The sequence below is a fragment of the Phalangium opilio genome, unplaced genomic scaffold (assembly GCF_054372755.1).
Source record: "Phalangium opilio isolate 3A_F unplaced genomic scaffold, DU_Popi_V2 ptg000077l_1, whole genome shotgun sequence".
Classification (NCBI taxonomy): Eukaryota; Metazoa; Arthropoda; class Arachnida; order Opiliones; family Phalangiidae; genus Phalangium; species Phalangium opilio.
The window spans coordinates 975,607-983,043 of record NW_028324185.1 but is presented as its reverse complement, the minus strand read 5'-3'; the positions used below and the strand labels follow the sequence as shown (position 1 = coordinate 983,043).

At 42.0% G+C, this 7,437-nt stretch overlaps 1 pseudogene; it reads left to right on the top strand.

The window, feature by feature from the left end:
• Positions 1-962: 962 nt before the first annotated feature.
• Positions 963-4,938, top strand: LOC149656698 (poly [ADP-ribose] polymerase 1-like; annotated as a pseudogene).
• The last annotated feature ends 2,499 nt before the right edge of the window (positions 4,939-7,437 follow it).

Sequence of the window (7,437 nt, the reverse complement as noted above, 5' to 3'; positions counted from 1 at the left end):
ACGTTATACCTTCACGAAGGGACGCGCGCGAATAGACTTCCGCTTAGGACAGTTGAAACTAACGCAAGAGTTTCACGTCGTTCCGTCATTGCCAAACGATTTTATTTTGGGGAAAAACTTCCTCTATAAACATCGTGCCATTTTGGACTTCGGTACAAAAACTTGTCAGATTGACGGAACAACATTTCCATTCGTGTTAAATCTCCCGGGATTAAAGACTCCAACACCTCAGATTATCGAGGATGTTGAACAGGCTGTCGCGTCGTCTACACTAAGTCGACTATCGCGCTTTGAATAAAGTAACCGTGAAGGACCCTTATCCGCTTCCGAGAATAGAAGAACTATTAGGAAAAATGGGCGCCCCGAAGTTCATCACAGCACTGGACTTAAAGAGCGGCTATTGGCAGATAGATCTCCATCCGCAGGCGAAAGCGAAGACTGCTTTCATCACGCACGCGGGAAAGTACTAGTTCGAAGTACTTCCATTCGGTCTATGCAATGCGCCGTCGTCGTTTCAACGACTCATCGACGAAGTCTTCAGGGATGGACATCACTTCTCCATCTGTGTCTATCTGGATGACATCGTCATTCCACCCAGTACTTGAGCAGACCATTTGCAAGCCTTGGAATATGTCTTTCACCGACTGTCTGAAGCGGGACTTACGCTTCAAACTAAGAAATGTCGCTTTGCGCAAAGCGAAGCGACCGTGTTAGGGGATATAGTTAATGAACGAGGGATTCACATTGATCCCTCCAAGACTAAGGCTATAGTAGACATTCCAATCCCGAAAAACGTGAAAGCAATCCAAAGATTTCTGGGCATGGCGGGATGGCATTCCCGATTCATCCCGCAGTATTCCAAGATCGTTGCCCCGTTAAATCATCTTAAGAAGAAAGACGTTCCATTCCAGTGGAAAGAAGAACAGCAGAAAGCGTTCCAGGCCATCAAGGATGCGATCTGTATGGCGCCTCCTTTAGCGGCTTACGACCCAAAGTTACCGTGTATCCTAACAACGGATGCTAGCGACGCCGGACTTGGAGCTTTTTTGTCGCAAATTCAAGAGGACGTCGAGGTACCTATTGCCTATGCCAGTAAACAACTGACCGACATCCAGAGGCGAATCCAACCACGGAAAAGGAATGTCTTGCCATCTATTGGGGAGTTGGAAAGTTCCGGCCATATTTGGAGAATATCCCGTACACTGTGATCACCGATCACAAGGCACTACAGTGGTTATTCACCTTGAAAGAACCAAATTCTCGACTTGTTCGTTGGGCAATGTACTTGCAGACGTATGACTTCAAGATCATACACAAGAAGGGAGTTGAGAACAAGGTTGCGGACGCATTATCAAGAGCGCCTGTCTCGCTATTAGCCATGTCGTTGGAAGATATGACTTCACCGTCCTCGTCAGAAGATTCCAGTCCAGCGGAATCCTCTTCAATGACGTCGACTTCGTCCTCAACCAGTAGCGGATTAGCTCCTCCCGCCAATAATGCATTATATCACTCTTTCACGCTGGAAGAAGTGCGAAGAGCCCAACAAGATGAACAAGCCACAAGTGACATCATAGTCCAGTTATCAGGAGATAATCCTCAAAGACATCGGTACTACGAACTGAAGAACGATGTCTTGTATCGAATGGCCTATGGTAGACAACCAGCGAAACTCTATTTGCCACAGCGGTTCCGGCGGGACGCCATCCGCTTATTTCATGACCACCCTCTATCGGGACATCGAGGTCGAGATCGTACCTTCGATAAGGTTCGGGCCAGATACTGGTGGCCATCGTTCCGGCAGGACGTTACCGAGTACGTCCTCGGATGTTCTTTGTGTCAAATGCACAAGGCCCGCAATAGAAAACGTCCAGGTCTCATGCAGCCTACGGCCATTTCTGAGCCATTTGATTTGCTGGGAGTGGACATAATGGGACCTCTACCAAGAAGCCGACACCATCACAAATACCTCCTGGTTTTCACGGACTATGCCACCAAATTTGTGTCAAATGCACAAGGCCCGCAATAGAAAACGTCCAGGTCTCATGCAGCCTACGGCCATTACTGAGCCTTTTGATTTGCTGGGAGTGGACATAATGGGACCTCTACCAAGAAGCCGACACCATCACAAATACCTCCTGGTTTTCACGGACTATGCCACCAAACTTGTCGAACTGTATCCGATGAAGAACTTACCATTTATCCAGTTCGCCATCAACTCGACTACACATACAACAACAGGAAGAACTCCTTTCTACCTTAACATGGGTAGGGAACCGAGATTTCCCTGGGACTTGGACGTGGGTATGCCAGTAGCGGACTTTGTTTAAAGGTCCGCATCTCTCTCAGCTTTAGCGAAGCAACTTGCTTTGTCTAAAGAACTTGCCAAGAAAGCGCAAGCACACCAGAAACGCTACTACGATCAAAGGCGGGAAGGGATTGAATTTCCCGTTGGTGTACTAGTCTGGAAGGAGACGCATCCCTTGTCTCAAGCGGCACGTAATGTTGCATCTAAGTTATGTCCCAAATGGGATGGTCCCTACAAGATCGCAGACCGAGTCGTCTGGAGAAGAAACGAGGAGTAATGAAACGTCATGTTCATCCAATGATGGATCCTCTTATTTCCCCTCGGAAGAAGTACCAGATCTACCTGCGGAATCTGAGCCAGACGCATTCGCCTTATTCTCAGATCCTCCAGCGGTTTTCCGAGTGAATCGGATACCGCCAGACCTTTCTCCTCCTTCCTCTCCAGATAGGAGCTCCAGGGAGACTTGTGTCCCTCTACCCTCTTCTCTATCTCACCCCGACGATTCCAGTTCTTCCTCTGAGTCTGAGGAAGACGAAAATGAATTGTCCAGTCCCATTCCCGTAAATCCTATGAGATTTGTCAATCCTTTTCGTAAAGGATGGAAACGTGAGATAGTGCTGAGGAAGCATTCAAAGCCTGGAGGTCCTGAACTGGACCTAAATTATCACCCTCCAGCTAATTATCCGCATCAGACTCTTCGGTCTCGCGGAGACGTGAAACAGTATTTACGCGTGCATGCAATCACAGATGTGACTTCTCGTGATTTTAACTTTTTGCGTCAAGCAATCTCGCGAGAACGGTACGGGACGCTCATTGACAAGTATCTATGCAAGGGAATTCAGCATTGTAGGATCTGGATCTTAACTTCCCAACGCCATCCAAGAACAAATTCGCCTTATCTTTGACGTGGAGAAAATGAAGAAGGCCATGTTGAAGTTTGAAATTGATCTAAGGAAAATGCCATTAGGAAAACTTTCGAGAAAACAAATTGAATAGGCGTATTCCGTTCTGACGGAACTCCTGGCTTTACTCGAAAATGAACGTGTCAATAACAAGAAAGCCCTGCTAGTAGCTTGCACCAATAGGTTCTTTACGCTAATACCTCATGATTTTGGAACCAAAGTGCCCCCTCTTTTGGATAATGTTGAGACTTCGGCAACCCTATTTTATTCCCGTTTTAAAAATGTGACCCTATTCATGCCTATTTTTAAATTTAAATTTTATTTATATTTTTACAATGTGACAATATTTTATTGCTAATTTTAAAATGTCGCAATATTTTATTTATATTTTTAAAATGCAAATCTATTTTAGTCCTATTTTTAATACGTGACGCTATTTTATCTATATTTTTAATCGTGAGACTGTTTTATTCTTAGTTTTAAAATGTTGTAACATTCCTATGTGATAAGAAAAGGTAATTTTAAATGTAGAAGTGCAAACAATTCCCTAATATTCTAATAATTCGTGATTTTGAATTACCCAAGCTCATCCCTCTACCCCACAGTTTTTCTGGCTTTAAAATTTTACGGGAGAAAAAAAGGTTCTGAAAAGCGACATCTGTGCGCGGTGCCGAAATACACCTTGACTCCCTCCCCGCCTCCCGGAGAATGCGCGCTCAGGCCTGGATTAATAATGTTGGCAAAGGTCGAGATAATAAAATCCAAGGTAGAAATGCTAGATTTCCTTCTTGAAGTGGAGATCGGTTACAAGATAGCCAGTGTTAAAGAGGAAGGGTGAACGAGTCGAACGACCAAAGATCCAATAGATCAACATTATGAACAATTGAAAACTAAAATTGATGTATTAGATAAAGAATCCGAAGAATTCAAGACATTAGTAACATACGTAAAGAACACGCACGCTGAGACTCGCAGGAGTTATGAACTTGAAGTAGATGAAGTATTTAAAATTACTCGTCAGGGAGAACGCAAACGCTACCGACCATTCCAAAAACTCCATAATAGAAAGCTACTATGGCATGTTCCAGAACTACAAACATGGCGGGAATCTTGTCTCAAGGCCTTCGTATTGCAGCACCAGAAGCTCCGGTTACTGGTTACATGTTTGGAAAAGGAGTTTACTTTGCAGATATGGTACTACACGTAGCCTTTTATTAAAGAGTTAAATTATAGGTTGTTAACTTCAAATATTTGATTCTTTTAGGTCTCTAAAAGTGCCAATTACTGTCACGCCAGTCGAGACAACAACACCGGGTTGTTGCTCCTCTGCGAAGTAGCTTCAGGAAATATGCTTGAGCTACCTCACGGTAAATTTATTGAAAAATACCTCTCAATACACACAGTACGAAGAGAATTGGACAAACCTTTCCAGATCCTGAGAAAAGCAATGTCAGAAATGATGTGGAGATCCCACTAGGACCCCCAGTTAAAGCTAAAATTAACTCCAGCTTACTCCACAACGAGTTCATTGTCTATGATGCGGCGCAAATAAATATTAAGTACCTTTTAAAAATGAAGTTCTGTTGGAAGATCAGTTGAACCGAATAAAACAATAGGTTATTTAATTAATGCAAAACGTTTATTTACGAATATAATAATACTGTTAAAGGGCAGACTGGATTTTGGGTAGGATATACCTTAAGTTCTTAGTAGTACGTGATAACATTCAGATGTCCATATCCCCCTCTCAGTATTTTCAATGAATATTTAAAAACAAACAAATTTTAGACGTCGCTAATGAAACTAATTAATTACGGGAAAACAAACGCACCGCGGTTTATCGTTTCTGACAATAAGAGGGCAGAGAAAGACACGCGCACTCAGCGCAGGCACTCTTTTCACACCTTTTATCATACCTCTAAGTAGAGAAATGGCTGCTACTCCTATGGCAATAGTGTTTGTCTGGCTCCCTTTAATGAAACCCTATACTCTCTCCGTATCATTTATAACCTCAATTTCAATACAATATTGTACTGCCTAGCCTAGCGTTTCTTTTATCCCTTTTAGAATGTTTCGGGACTGAAACCGCCTCTATCTCATGAGAGAAAGAGAGAGGGATTTGGGTTTGCTTAAGTTAAATTCGTTCCCCTCCATTGCCTGCCTATACGAAACGTATATATCTACTTTATTCCATTGGATGATTTTTTTCACGTGACCCATTTAGTAATCGTCTCGACCGCTTGGTGGCTGCACCGCGACAGAAATTTCAAAATTTTCTCTCTTCGGATCTTAGCGCTATACGAGTTCTGACGTCACAGTAGCTTGCGGAAGATGCCCAGTCGTAACCCATATTTGTGTACTTAGAGGCGTGATAAACTTATGGTTCACACTAATAAAATTAAAAGGATTGTGCTAGTAACCAGTTTCATTTAATCAACTAATTAATTAATACTGCTAAAATTAGATACCAAAGCGGCAAGATACACTGCATATTTTTGGAATCATTTTTGAATTCTGAAACTTACCTAATCAATTTAAAATCTGTTAATTCGCGTAATTTATTTAAAATTTGGGTATGATAATTACAAAGTGCCGAACCCCTCGCGGGCTAGAAGCCTTCCCCAACCCCTGTTCCCCCTGTAAATTTGGTTAGTCTGTCGCTTCTAAATTCCAAACAGTATATCTTTCAAATTGGTCTCGGTTGTCCCATTTAAGGGACCTCCTGTAACGACGGAATTTTCAGTTTTAACAAACCTCCAAGCTTATATCTTGCTTGGCTGTGTTTCTACAATATTTTAATGATTCCGAACGTTGTTGCCGAAATTCAGTAGCGACTAATTAGATGGTAAAGCATGGTTTTCACTTGACCGAAAAAAACTACTTTGCAGCTGGACGTCAAACGTCAGATTTGTTTTTTACGTTGTCGCCAAGCGCTATAGCGTTTCACCTAGCTTAGTTCATACAAATAATGGAACCAAGGCTTAACGGATAAACTGAACACTGCTCCAAGTGCGGCCCTTCTATTGTCTTTCTTTTTTGCAATCTTTGTTTCTAATATCATACAGATATGTATTGTTCCTAACCTCTTCAATAAACCTTTCAACATTGAACTTCGGAATTCTCAGGGATTTGTACTAGTTACGGACTCGATTAGGAATGAAATAAATAAAAACATGACGGACCGAGGACAGCTTCTTCCGAACACGCGTGGTCAAAAATGGCGTCACGACTCTAGCTTATTTCTGATTGGCTCGCGCATACCTATTTCTCGGCTTCTCGCGTGAAAAAACGTTCGCGGACTTTATCGCGACTTTTACTAAAAATTTTATCGGTTTCCTATAACGTACTGATCTAAAGGGTCTTTTTACGAGGGATCGGTTTCCGGTATCTAGAGTTCAAACAAAATATTTCCGATAACTTACGATATCGCCTCCGTCGCCATTCTGTTATGGACTGATAAACGTGAATAATTAGCCGAATGTGCAATAATTATAGTTTATTAAATAACAAGTAAAAGATATGCTAAAATAATACTAGCGCGTGCCCGGTACTCGAATGCCTTAACTAATCAAGGGGTCCTGTTTTTATACCTTTCTAAAGGGGGTGTGTTTATGTTTACATTAATTAGTGGTGCCATCTAGGAGGACACATCAAAACGACAAAACCCAAAAGCTTACTGTCTATGAACGCTGAGAAGTAGTATTTGTTCGCGTATTGTGTTTATTTTCCATTTTTAGATTTTCAAGCAATAGAAATTGAATTATCAATGTCCCTACGACCATGAACTTTCTCTTGTCACAGATGTTTTGCGCGACGTTGACGAACTCGTCTCCGATTACCCCGTTCTCAATCTGAAGTATTGAACTTTTTGGGATGGACACGTTGGCCTAAAATTGAAATTAATGGTTCTGTTTAAATCATTCAGCAATTTTAGAAGCGCGTAATACAAGATCAATTTGTTCTCATGATATGCGTGTAAGCAATTAATTATAATAAAATGCAAGTCAAACCTGTACCACGATACTCGACGTTGGTTTTATCTAACAATTCAGAGAAAAATAGTAGCTCGTGTTCAATAACAGATAGCTCGGTCTATTTCTGTTCTTACCTTTTTTCGAAAAGATACAAAATCGTCAGTGTCGTTCCAGAACCGCACGTTTTGAAAATCCTGTTTGACGAGTTGGTCAACGGTGTCCACAGTATCGTAGTCCTTCTCGGTGAAATCCGACT